A 15,042-nucleotide genomic window follows, 5' to 3' on the forward strand; every position below is an offset into this window, starting at 1 on the left:
GTCCAATTTCATAGAATTGCCAAATATGGAGGTGCATAAGAGTTTTAAACTGAGCACCTTTAATTTTGAAAAATCTAAATTTCTCAAATTTCAAGGATAAAACATTTTTTAAGAAGGAGAGCATGTGAGAATTGGCTCAAGTGGGTCCGTTATGAATAAAAATCGATAAACCTAACCAGCTTCAATTCAAAAATTCAAAAAAAAAGAGAAGGACTTGAGTTTGGAATAGGGGAATCCCAATTTCCTGCCTAATCTCCTATAGTAGGGGATAGATGGTCATTGGGGGTTGCTACAATTGATGAACGACTGATATTAAGCTAAGTTTATCCCTTCTAAAATTTCTCTTTAAATTCTCTCAATTTCTAGCATTTGATCATCGTCAAATCTCCTCTCTCTATCCTCCATATCTCCAATGGTTGTTGTGCCACTATGGCCAAGCACCTTTGCCCAAACCCCATTTCTTCTTTCTCAAAATCTCTTTTATTCTATTTTTTATTTCGAAACTCATCTCCCTTTTTCTATTAGAATTCACTACCATTGATCAAGAGTCAGTACCATCTCCTCTTGCCAGTGAGTTCTCCTCCTCCTCCTACCATCTAGGTGGCTACAATGCCCCTTTTCTCTTTCCTCCCCACTTTTGTCGGACCAGTGCCTTAAGCTGTGGCCACTCCATTGCAGCCCAGCTAGCCCAACTATGCCATTATTGGACCACCTTCATTTCTCCTTTCTCCCTATCCATCCTCTATAAGGCCATGAAAATCCTGTTGAACCCCTATTTTGACATAAGAGAAAGAGAGAGAGAGAGAGAGAGAGTCAAAAAAAAAAAAACCCATCCTCTGATATAATCTTTTCTTGTTGAATTGGGTCCAAAATTCAATTAGGTCCTAATCGATTCCCTAATGATCGATTTGGACCATTTGGGCCCATGATCATGTCAACGATCAGATCGAGATTTTCTCTATTTACTTTAATCATTTTTTTGATTGAAGGCTAACAATAGTGTTAATTATTTTTATTAGAGTCTTTAATGCCAGAAGAGCATCAGATCTAGGGATCATGCCAAAGTTGAAGGTCATAACTTTTGGATTCAATTGATCCAAGATGGTAAGTTCCTTTAGTTTTGAGACTTTCCTCAGTGAATATCATGTATTTCAAAATAAAAATTTATAATAAAAAATATTAAAATATTTTAAAAATAAAAAAATATGTATACTATGCATACTTATATAAAAAAATAATTCAAAATTATGTATCAAGTATAATATGTCAATTTGACATAATTAATGCAAAATTGCAAAATTTAAAATGAGTTGATTTCCTTATTTAATATTGCATGATATTTGGAAAGGAGATTATGCTTGTTTATTTTATATAAATTTTTGAATAAAAATTATTTTTTATTTCTGAGAATGAGATATGAAAATTTGAATCGATATTGTTATGGACATAAGTAAATCTATATTATAAGAAACTGGTTATCATAAAATTATGAAAAAAAAAATTTAGTTTGACTATGATCTGGATTTAACCAACAGGATTGATCGTTGGCCATATATTAGAAATTAATTTTTTCTGGACCAAGCTAATCGAAGTTGATCACTAGTAGAGCTAATTCTTCTAGGCTTAGTCAGTCAAGGCTGATTGCTGGTACATGCTAATGCATCATGTATTTATTTTCAAGATTAGTCTCTTTGCTCTTCCAGAGGATTAATTATGGTTGTGTGATCTAGAGCTAGTTTTCTTTTGGATTTGGATAGTTGGGGTTGATCACTGGCACATGCTAATAAATAACATATTTTGTATTTGGAGGCTAGTCTCTTTTAGACCTTATCATAAGATTAATCATGACTATAGTTATCAAAGACTGAAAGAGAATTTTGTGTTTTACTATTATGCATGGCCTATTTTAAAAATTTATATTGGTACATATATCTTTCTATTACTAAATTACTATATTTGAAAAAAATATTTTATGCTTGATCTCTTTAGAGATATTGGAAATTTATTGAGCTTGCAAAGCTCACTTCTTTATTTCTATTTTTTTAGGTGTAGAAGAATATACAGGGCTTGGGATCGAGTAGCGAGGAGCTTAGAATGTAGGAGACATATGATTAGTATTTTTTTAGAGAAATTGATTAGTTTTATTCATTATTGCTAAGTGATTATGGCTATTCTTTTGAATAATTGCATTAAATTATTATTTCTACCATTGTCTAAGTTTGGAACAATGTAAATATGTATGAATGAAAAGATAGACCTTGCATGCTTTGTGGGGTTAAACCTTAAAGATATATGGTCATCTATCATATGCTCGGCTTGGGCCATCAGGTCAGAGCATGACGAATGTCACATGAAAATTTCAAGCATGAAAATTTTAAGCCATAAGAAAGCATCAGCAAATAACATGAGGTTTAATATAAAAGAACCTTGTTTTGGAGTGACATAGAGAATACTGAAGTTTATCAAAACTAAATAGCTTTATTTGCAAATGATCAATAGCCTTTCTTCTAGGGATAGGCAAAAATCACACTCATAGAAAAAAAAGAACAAAGCTCCTTTTCTCCTTTATCAAAAAATAAAAAATGTTTAGCTTTCTATTATACAAGGTTATCTTGATATGTCTTAGAAGAAATAATGACTTATTAGAAAAAAAATGATTGATAGATTTGATCAAACTTCACATCTATATGGCAAAAATCTCATAAACAAAGATTAGTTTCAAAAATTGAAGGTTCAACCTTAGATGAATCAATATCTATTGATTGATGTTTTCCAAAATGGTAACATGTTCATGATTGAGAAATAACTCCTAGGCTAGTACATGCCAAGGTGTGAAAAATTGTTATAAGATATCTTGAAACCTTTGTCTGCAAATATACTTAACTTGTCAAAATGTAGAAAAGAATTTAAAAAGAGGAACTTACCTTTCTTATTCTTTATCTATTTTGATCCTGAGAAACAAATATCAACGGAGTGAGTATTCACTTTAATAATAAATAATTCTATTTTAGGAGGGTAAGAGGTCCGCATTGTATTCCTCAAAATTACAAAAATTGAATTTCATTTGTTATTTTGCTATATTTAGTGAGATTATCTTAAGTATTTTTTTGAGGGCTTATACTTTTCCATTGCTCAAAAAGCCCTCTCCAAGGCCATGGCCACCTGCAGCCCCTTTCTAGCCTTAGCAACTTGGAGCCAAGCTGTCTCGAGGCAGCTTTCTACAGTAACCAGCTTAAGCTACACTATCTTCAATTTATCCTCAAATTTGGCTACCTTCTTCCTAACCTCACGAAGAATCCACTAAAGCTCCAAGAATGATGCTAAACAGTTCAATACTTCTCTTATATCAAAATAGTCAGGACAGCATTCTACAAATAGAAACCAAGTTAGTGACAAGATCGAACTTGTGAAAGATAAATGAGAAATAGCTCAGAGCTTACCATGACGACCGCCATGAAGGCCCCCTCAAATAGGGCACCCATCAAGCTACTCTCTAGCTTGCTCTTGTCATCAAGGAGAACAATCCCTAGAGCTAATTCTTGTGTAATTTAGATATCAATCAGCATAGAATCTAATGATTTTACTGACTAGCTAGGGCTGTGGACCTCAACCTCAGGCATCGTGGGTTGAGAAGCATTGCTCCATGAATTGATTTTGATGATTACAATACATTTAAGGGGGTTACTAATGATTTTGGCTTGAAAAAAGATTTATTGTATTTCAAGGGCAAAATCATAATTTTATCAAATTTTGATTCAAAAGCCTCAAGAGCAGGAACAGAAGATTTGTAATCTATTGAAAGTAATTTCATATTTTTTGAATATATATATTTTGAGAGAAAATCAAGTTTAAAGAAAAGAATCGACCCTATGAGTCGACTCCTGTCAAAAAGGACTGAACGGCACGCTATTTTTGGTTGGCACACCCAAAGGAGACGATCCTATGAGTCGACCTCTGTTGCTATGCAGGCCAAAGATACAGAATAGTGATTTTCTGTTTTGCACCACAGAGGTCGACCCTATAAGTCGACCCCTGCGACGGAAAATCTCTGTAACGACTAATTTTTCAGCTCATTTTGATCGTATTTAGTACTTATTTAATGCACTCCAACGGCTCTATTTCAGTCCAAATTTATTTCTAGCATCTATTGAAGATATAAAGATACTTGAAGGAGAAAAAAGATAAGATTATTAAAAGAGAATCAAGCATTCATTTCAGCCCTAAGCAAAAACTCTCTTCAAGCAAAAGAAGCTTTCATTTTCAGTTCACCAACTCCTCAAGAGCTCATTCAAGTCTTCAACAATCTTGAGAAAAATTAGTAAAGCTTCTTTCTTGTTGTGTAAAGTATATTTAAGGTTTTACTTGCTCATTAAAGGAGCTAAAATTATATTTCTGTGTGATTAACTCTCATACTCTGCTTTTGTCTTGATTTTTAGTTTTGGAAGGGTTTCAAAACTTAGATAGGTTGATCCGAATCTTGAATCAGATTGTATTGGGTTGGCTTATATCTGAAAAATAAATGTTCTAGCTTAGGTTAGCTAGAGTCGGAGGTACCGACGTTGTATTCTTATTGAATACGTTTTAGTAGATTTAAATTCTCATGTAGGAGCTTGGGAAGTGGATGTAGGTGCAAGGTTGGCACCGAACCACTATAAATCTTGTTTGTTTATGGTGTGCGTGCAAGGTTGGCACCGAACCACTATAAATCTTGTTTGTTTATGGTGTGCATACTTGCTCTCTATCTAAATTTTTTTATTTTCTTGCATTCTTGCATCTCATTTCTACACTTAGCCTAAATCACTTACTATACATAACTTGCTTATTATTACTTAATCCTTGTGGTTCTAAATTAACTTTAAAATTTTAAAAACTCAATTCACCCCCCTCTTGGTTGCATAGCTGGGCAACAAGTGGTATCAGAGCTCGGTGCTCTAGTCTTACTTTGATTTAACCATCAAAGAGCTAAAGATTTATGGCAACTCAAGTTAGTGCTTCACTAATTGAGGGGCAGTCCACAAACCAACTTCCTCTTTTCAATAGGTCAAACTATACCTATTGAAAAGCTTGGATAAAAATTTTTATCCAAGTACTTGACTATGATATATGGAGTATCATATTTAATGGACCACACACATCTACTAAGATAATTGATGGTGTAGAATCAACCAAATCCGAAAGAGAATGGGATGAGGTTGACAAGAAAATGGCTCAACTCAATGCTAAAGCCATGAATATTTTATATTATATTTTAAATATAAATGAGTTTAATCGTATTTCAACATGCATGTTGGCTAAAAAAATATGGGATAGGTTAGAAGTAACACATGAAGGCACTAATCAAGTTAAGGAATCAAAAATTAACATGCTTGTGCATAAATATGAACTCTTTAAAATGGAGCATGATGAATCAATAACTGAAATATTTACTCATTTTATGGATATTATTAATGGCCTAAAAAGTCTTGGTAAGTCTTATTCTAACAGCGATCTTGTGAGAAAGATTCTTAGATCATTACCAAAGACTTGGGAGGCCAAAGTGACCGCAATCCAAGAAGCCAAAGATCTGAATATCTTATCCTTGGAGGAGCTTCTAGGATCGCAAATGACACACGAGCTAAGCATGAAACAATATCAAGAAGAAGATATTAAGAAGAAGAGGACAATCGCCCTCAAATCTACTGCTCAACTCAATGAGGAATCTGATGAAACAAAAAATAAAGAGCAAAATGAAGAAATAGCCCTCATCACTAGAAAATTTAAAAGATTTTTAAAGAAAAAAAAAGAAATGAGGAAGAGGCCACCTACAAAAGGGGAGCATAGCAAGGAGAAGGATAAGGAGCAGCCTCTTATTTGCTATGAATGTAAGAAGCCGGGATACTTTAGATCCGAATGTCTACAACTTAAGAAGGGCTCCAAGAAGTACAAGAAAAAGGCTATAGTGGCTACATAGAGTGACAGTGATGAATCAAGCTCTGAAGAAGAAGATTCATATGAGCAAGCCAATTTGTGCCTTATGGCATATGAAAATGAGATAAACGCTGAAACTCTAGAGGACTTTACTTTTGAAGAACTTCAAAAAGCTTTTTATGATCTAGTTGATGATCTAAAGAAGTTAAGGGTAAAGAACAAAGAATTGAAATCAAAGAATCAATCTTTACTAAAAGAAAATAAAATTATTTTCAATAAAAAAATTGATCTTAATACAAGAAAATCTAAACTTGAAAAATAAAATTGCTATGTTAAAACCTATAGTAGAAAAGTTCACTCTTAATTCAACTAAACTTCAAATGATATTTGATAATCAAAAGGCCATTTATGATAAAGCCGATTTTGGTTACAACCCTTTAAAGAAACAAAAATTTTTGAAAAATATCTATATAAACTCATCAAGCAATAAATTTTCAAATATTACTTGCTTTAAATGTAGTAAAGTAGGACATAAATCTTATACATGCTTCTCTAACAAATCAAAAAATTTTAATGTGAAAAAATATGGATTTCAAAAGGAACCATTGTGACTAACCAAAGAGGACCCAAGAAAACTTGGGTACCTAAAGTGAAAACTTGATTTTTGCATGTAGGTGTATCTTGCATCCCAAAAAATAAATCGAAAATGGTATCTTGATAGTGGGTGCTCAAGACATATGATCGGTGATGAATCTCAATTCATCATACTTGATGCAAAAGATGGAGGGATAGTCACCTTTGAAAATAATGATAAAGAAAATATCATTGGTATAGGTAACATTGGTATCACTCCCTCTAAGTATATTGAAAATATTTTATTAGTAGATAGTTTGAAACATAATCTATTGAGCATTAGTCAATTCTGTGACAAAGGGTATAAAGTTATTTTTGAGTCTTTATTATGCATAATAACTAATCCCAATGATGAAGGCATTAAATTTGTTGGACATAGACATGGTAATATTTATATGATAGATTTGAATGATCTTTTCAAGATAAACATGCAATGCCTAGTAGCCTTGAATATCAAAATTAATGAGACTAGTTGACTTTGGCACCGTAGGCTTCACATATTAGCATGCATTCACTTTCAAAACTTATTAAAAAAGAATTGGTTACCAGTTTATCTAAATTGAATTTTGAAAAGGATAGAATTTATGATACATGCCAACTAGGTAAACAAACAAAAGTCTCAATCAAATCTAAAAACATTGTTTCAACTTCTAGACCATTAGAATTATTGCATATTTGGACCCACTAGAACTACTAATTTAGGTGAAAAACGATATGACTTTGTAATAATTGATGATTTCTCTCGTTTTATATGAGTTTTCTTTTTAGCACATAAGGATGAAACTTTTCATGTGTTCTCAAAATTTTATCGAAAAGTTACTAATAAAAAAGATTTTTTAATTTAAAATTTTCGAAGTGATCATGGAACCGAATTTTAAAATCAAGCTTTTGAAAAATTTTATGATGAAAAAGGCATTGACCATAATTTTTCAGCACCTAGGACACCTCAACAAAATGGGATAATAGAAAGAAAAAATAGAACCCTTGAAGAAATGGCCCTACCATGCTATGTAAAAGCAATCTCCTAAGATACTTTTGAGTGGAAGCAATTAACATGGCATGTTACATTTTAAACCATGCTTTAATTAGATCAATTCTAAAGAAAACACCTTATGAGCTTTGGAAAGGAAGAAAATCAAACATTGCATTTTTTTATATTTTTGGTTGTCGATGTTTTATTTTGAACAATGGTAAAGAGAGATTAGAAAAATTTGATGCAAAATTCGATGAAACTATTTTTCTTAGTTACTCCTCTTCTAGCAAAGCTTTTAGAGTTTTCAACAAAAGAACTTTAGTAGTAGAGGAGTCAATACATGTTGTTTTTGATGAGACTAATGATTTTCCTTCAAGGAAGAGTGAAGGTATTGATGATGCAGATTCTCTTATAGAAGGGATGAAGGAGCTCACTCTAAAAGACTCAACAATTCCAAATGAAGAAGAATATGATAACAAACAAGAGGATGAAGGTGAAGAACAATAAGAATAACCTCAAGGTATAAATGATCTACCCAAAGAATGGAGGTATGATCACAATCATCCCAAGAAACTAATCATTGGTGATCCTATACATGGAGTAAGAACCCATTCTTCACTTAGAGATGCATACAATTATTTTATATTTATTTTTCATTTTGAACCTAAAATCATAGATGAAGCTGAAAAAGATTATAATTGGATAAATGCAATGCAAGAGGAACTTAATCAATTTAAAAGACATAATGTATAGACTTTAATATCAAGACCTAAAAATTATCCAGTAATTGGTACAAAATAAGTATATAGGAATAAATTAGATGAACATAAAAATATAATTAAGAATAAAGTAATATTGATTGCAAAGGATTATAATCAAGAAGAAAGAATTAATTTTGATGAGACATTTGCACCTGTTGCTAGATTAGAAGTAATTAGGCTTTTACTTGCATATGCATGCTTTATAAATTTTAAGTTATTCTAAATGGATGTCAAAAGTGCTTTTCTAAATGATTATATTGTCGAAGAAGTTTATGTAGAATAATCCCCTAGTTTTGAAAATCATGCTTTTTCTAATCATATTTTCAAATTAAACAAAGCATTATATGGTTTAAAACAAGTCCCTAGGATTTGGTATGAAAGGTTAAGTAAATTCTTACTTGATAATGATTTTTCAAGAGAAAATATAGATACAACCTTTTTCATTAAAAAAAATCATGATGATATCTTAGTTATATAAATATATGTTGATGACATTATATTTGGATCTACTAATAAAATTTTTTGTCAAGATTTTGCTAAGCTCATGCAGGGGGAGTTTGAGATGAGCATGATGAGAGAACTTACATTCTTCCTCGGACTCTAAATCAAACAAACAAAGGAAGGGATCTCCATCACCCAAAGTAAGTACATAAGAGAACTACTCAACAGATTTTGAATGGAGAGCTCCAAAGTAATTGGTACCCCTATGAGCCCATCATGTAAGCTTGACAAAGATGAAGGAGGTAAAAATGTAGACTCAAAATTTTATAAAGGTATAATTGATTCTTTATTGTATTTAACTGCTAGTAAATCAGATATTATATTTAGTGTTTGTCTATATGCTCACTTTCAATCAAATCTAAAAGAATCATATTTAAATATAGTTAAAAATATTCTTAGATATTTAAAAGGTACACAAATACTAAGATTATGGTATTCTAATGTCTCATCAATTGACTTAATAGGATATTCAGATACAGATTTTGTTGGATGTAGATTAGATAGAAAAAGTAATAGTGGAACTTGCCAATTTCTTGGAGTTAACTTAATCTTTTGATTTAGCAAGAAATAAAATTTGATGGCACTATCTACGACCGAGGCCGAATACATTGCAGCCGGAAGTTGCTGTGCTCAAATCTTATGGATTTAGCAACAACTTGAGGACTTTGGCATCAAACTCAATGAAACTCTCATAAGATGTGATAACACTAGTACTATTAATCTAACTAAAAATCCAATTCAACATTCTAGATCAAAGCATATTGAAATTAGATATTATTTCATAAGAGAACATGTCCAAAATAATAATATAATTTTTGATTATGTTTGTACTGAAAAATAATTGGCTGACATCTTTACCAAGGCCTTAAGTGAAGATAGATTTTATGAAATTAGGAGAGAACTAGGAATCCTTGATCCATCAGCTTAAGTATTTTTCTGATTTCAAGTTCTTTTTGCCTAAAATTTATTGAACCAATTTTTTGAGCTCAATTCTCTTCTCTCCTTTCTTAAAAAGCTTAAAACTATCCTTCATATGATCAATCTCTTACATAGACACCTTTCCCCCAAGTTTTAAATTTTTTTTCAAAATTTTTCCATCATGTTTTTTATCATAAGTCGACCCATAGGGTCGACCCCAGGGTAAACTTGCAATTTTCATTAAAACTCATCGGGTGCTCTGTTTTATTGAAAAATCTTCTTTTGTAAATAAGCTGACCCTTTGCCTTTCGTCTTCCTCATCTCACTGAACAAAAAATCACCTCCCTCTCCACTCTCTCAACCATAAAAATCTCTTAAAATCTCTCTTCTCATCGATTTTTTCCGTTCAAATCGCCCTCTTAGAAACTAAATCCATTTTCTTTTTCTTCCTCGTTTGGGCGAATCAAGCTTATCGTAGCTTCAAACCCTCGTCTCCAAATCGGTGGTTCATCTCCCTAAAAATTTTTATCTTTCCTCTAAAATCCTTTCCACTCTACCTCTCATTAGGTCTCCTAAGCTATTTGCATATCTCTGTTGTTTGAAATGGCTCCCAAACTGAAGCTACCGCAGAGAAGAAAGTTTGTTCGTGGGTTAGAGGAGAATGTGCGCAAAAAAAGAATGGCAGCCAAGCCCTCTCCTGTCCAACCTCAGTTTCAGGTCCTGCTCTAGCTTCTTCACAGTTTTCACTCAGTCCAAGCAAGGTACCTCTTTCCAATTGAAAAGTAAAATCTGGGAAGAACATAGATTTTAAGTTCTTTGAAAAAAAAACATTCTCTATTGGATCAAAAATTAAAAGTCAAGGATGAGAGTTTTACTGTCTTTTAAAGGAAAATACTTATGTTGATTTGGTCAAAGAATTCTATTTGAATTTAAGCTACTGCAATGGAACAGTAAAATCTTTAGTGAAAGGTGTTAACATTGTTCTTGATCTATTATATTTGGAACAAATTTTGTACTTGTCTTGTGAAGGCTATACTCATATAGAGCTCTTAATCAAAGAAGAAGGAATAAGTGTTATTTTAGGAAGAACTTTTACTGAAAATTTAAATAAATTAGAAGCAAGAATTTTTTCAGTAGAGACGAGACTTTTGCATCACATGATTATCAAACTTTTTGTCCCTAGGAGTGGCAGGCATGACCTCTTATCTGGTAGGGATATTTGCATCATGTACCATGTGATCACCGAGACCCCCTTGAACTTTTCTGTTTTGATGTTTGAGGTCATGAGGGAGACCCTGAATAGGTCTAAGGCTCACTTGCCTTATGGTATGGTACTCATCCTAGTCTTTAGGAGGTTCAGAGTCTGTTTTGAGGGGAAGATAGTCACCAGATTGTCACATTCTGACACTATCAACCGCCACACACTGCATCGCATGGATTTTTCAAAGACTGATGGCGGTTGGTCGAAGGGTATTGAGGAGAGAGCAGAGGAGGAGAGACTGTCTTCACCTCCTGATATTCAGTTCGTGTCAGATCATGAGGTTGGTCCCTCAGAGTCAGTGAAGAGGCATGTTTCTATACCACAGTCTGAGAGCAGAGTAGATCCTTCAGAGGTTAGACTTGCAGACGATCAGATTGAGTTGATATCCCAGCGGGTTGCCTCTATTTTATCCTAACAGTTTGTCACCTCAGGTTTTACTCAGAGGACAACATCTCAGGCTGTTTTAGACTAGACCTTGATCCCTCATATCTCTACTGTCTTTCAGATGCTTACAGCTCAGTCCACCCGTATTGAGGAGCTTGAGGGATGTATTTTGAGACTGACGGGCAGAGTTTTAGATTTACAGAGGTAGGTATTAGTCTTAGCCCTTCTCTAACCACAAGAGAACATCATGGAGGTCTCCGACCTGTCTGTAGAGGCGGCTAGGCTTTGAGGTATTTTGCAGAGTGGCTTTGATCTTTAGAGGAGGGAGATCAGGGGCTCCAGTGAGATTGTCTCTACTCAGATTGGTACCCTGATATGATCCTTGATGAGAGCTTTGGAACAATTGGACACCATCAAACTTTCTCTCCTAGCACAATCCATAGCTTCTCAAACTCCAGAACCTTCTCGCTCTTCTGCTCGTGTCGGTACTTCTACCCGTGGCCAAGCCAAACGTGGTCGAGGACGTGCCTGTGGCCTTGATCTTGAGACTCCTCATCATATCTATGACTCTTCTGATTCTGATCCCTCTAGCCATGATATCTATTAGTGAAGTGAATTTAGTGCAGGGGTAAAACGGTAATTTTAAAACTTTTTCAAAATTATAATTTTACAGTAGAAATTATTAATTAATCTAATTAACTAACATGTATTAACCCTACACAAGAATCTAAATATGATATATATAGCATGCGTTTAAATTTGAAATTCAAACTTCTACAGTAAACATTTTACTGTTATGTGTTCAGAACATATTACCTTCGTGTGGGTAGTCGATCACCATAATTTGATCACCATCGAAAGGATCTGATCATTGCAACACAGCCACACAGTGTGTCTGGCCTCTGCGGATCATCCACACAAAGCTCCCGATCTGATCGGCTCCTCACAAATGCTAGTTCGTTGCAGAACCCTTTTGACGGCTGATGTTGATCGAACTCCTTCGATCTTGATCTGCCGACTCCTCGGATGCTCTAGATCATTAGAAGATGTAGTAGAGAGGTTGATGAAGCTCTTCCTGAAGTTTGGTGGGCTCACGACACTCGTAGCTCACCTTCTCACTTTCCGAACCCTAGGCCAAAACCTTAGGGTACTCACCGAAGAAACTTGCACCCACTCTGTTTCTTTGTTTTCTCTCCTTTTCTTTTCTTTTTTTATGTAGGAAAGCTTTCTCATGCCACCCTTCTCTCTATGATCAGATTAGCACACACCTTATCTTCTCTTCCTTTTAAAAATAGTGTAAAATGTATCTTTTCAGCGTTTTCTCCGCGTGAGAGGATAAAGATAAGTGGTTGCTCATTTGAATTCAAATCGAATTTGAATTTAAATGCCAACCAACTCATTCTTATCCACTCTGTGCGTGAGAAGAGAGGGGCGTGGGCATATTTGTGCATGGAGACTTTACACGAGAAACCTTTTCTCGTGTGGAAGAAGGGGCGCACAAAATAAAGGGTGGGCGCAGAGATTTGTTATCCATTCAAATTTAAACATCTTTTGAATTTGAATGGCCAACCAATCTTATCCTTATCCATTCAAAATGGTGCACAAAGAAGGGGCGTGAGATGGCTTCTGCGTGGGAGAAAATTTATGAGAACTCATTTCTCGTGAATTCAAATGGGCGCATGTGAAGTGAGGTGGCGCAGGGAGATTAGTCAAGGTGGTTTGAAATCCAATTGAACCAACCTTATTTAAAATAAGTTAGACATAATTAGACTAAATTAAATCCAATACAATTAGACTTAATTAGACTCAATAAAATCTTAATCAAATAAGAAATTGACTAAATCCAACCCCTGATCAGATCAGGGACCAAACCACCTTGGCGATTAGGTCAACACTTAACCTAATCGGGTCAAATCTAACTGAATCCAATTCAATTAGACTTGATCCAAAAATAATTACTCAATCAAATTGAGTTAATTAATGATTAAATCACTAATTAAACCTCTCATAAATACTGAGTCCAAATCCGATGGGCAATCGGGCATCAGAGTCCATCGATATGAAATCCTGATCAAAAAATCCCAAACCAGTGGGACTTTTGACCTCGGTACCCAAAATATATAAAACTCATGATTAGAGAATCCTGATTCTCGATCATAGAGTCCCAGATATGTAGGACTCATAGTTCATGAGCATTAGGACTCTTCATCAGTCATTAGATCAGATAGGAACCTCTAATGTGTGTGATCCCGCAGGTTCAAACCTAAGCCAGTAGCACAGGAACCAATTTCTGTACTAATCGAAGTGACCATCTAGCAATGGTACCCGACATCCGGATAGGTCGAATAGTCACAATCGCAATACTCAGAACCTACGTGAATATGGTTATTGTATAATTCATCCTTTTGACTCCTGTGTTTAGGATGACTCAGGGTTAAATTGTCAACCCTGATTAGATCATCCGAATCGTGCTCAACTCAAACAGTCCTGTGACTCCTCACTAGGACTACCCTGGCTAAGATTTTACTAAAATAAAATACGACTGTACACAGCTTCTGAACTGGAGTGGTCAATCCCATCTTGACTCATGCACCGACAAGTCAAGTACTTGACTACACCCAGCAGCCTTTCGTCACTGAATTAAAAATTTAGGTAGTCCAGTGTCTAAGTGCAGTGAGTTGCTTGTAAGTCATCGTGGCGGTCTCAAGTCAGAGGGACAATTATTGTAGGAACCAGATCTAGGGTTTCAGGGTTAGATCTTGAAACTTTTTCAAGATCATACAGCGGAAGACTAAAATAAATCAAAATTTATTTTCTAAAATTAAAAAATCTCTAGATCTAAGATCCTATTACATGATTATTATATAGCATTAAATCAAAAATTAAAATATATAAATATAGCATGAACTACATGTTGATCATATCAACATGTTTCTATACTACATCTAATGTATGTATTAAATAATAGATCAGATCTATTACCTTGCAAGTTAGACATTCTAACCTTGTTGATCTGGGCTTGAGGATGATGTTGCAAGCCGCACACGCGTTCGGCCTCTAGGAGTCGTCCACATGAGCCCACGAATCTCGATCAGAAGTCCTGCTTCAGGAAATCAGCACAGTATGCTAGTACTGCGCTGATCCTTCTTTGATGGTTGATCAGGTGCCTCCTTCTTCTTGATTTGGACTCTTCCAAAGATGAAAAGTAGAAGGAGGAGTTTCAGATCTGAGATGCTCTCAGGAAACTCAAGATGGAGGGAGGAAAGATATGAAAACAAAAATCCTAGAAGAAGACCCTCTTCTTCTTCACGTTTTTCTCTCTAGACACCCAAACTTGCGTCTTTTATATCTCCACGACCCAAAGGCATTTCTCTCTGATTTTTGGGTGGCACAAAGGTCTCTCAAATATCTGACTTCCCCTAAAATTTTATGAAGAAACTCATCTTATATAGAGAGATATGATAGAGTCCTTGTCTAGGTCAAACACCTAGTCAAGGCTTATCCAAACATGGCAAGTTAAAGGATGCCCAACTCTTGAGCACCTCCTCCATATTTTCATGCATGGATCACCAGCAAAAGGTGCACAATATAAACCCTAAAAGCCATGAAAATTTTAAAAAAAAATTTGGATAAATTCGATGCAAAATTGAAAGAGTTTTGGATTTCTAAAACTCTATCTCATAGAATTCGAAATCCAAACTTAT

This window comes from Elaeis guineensis, chromosome 6 (assembly GCF_000442705.2).
Source record: "Elaeis guineensis isolate ETL-2024a chromosome 6, EG11, whole genome shotgun sequence".
NCBI lineage: Eukaryota > Viridiplantae > Streptophyta > Magnoliopsida > Arecales > Arecaceae > Elaeis > Elaeis guineensis.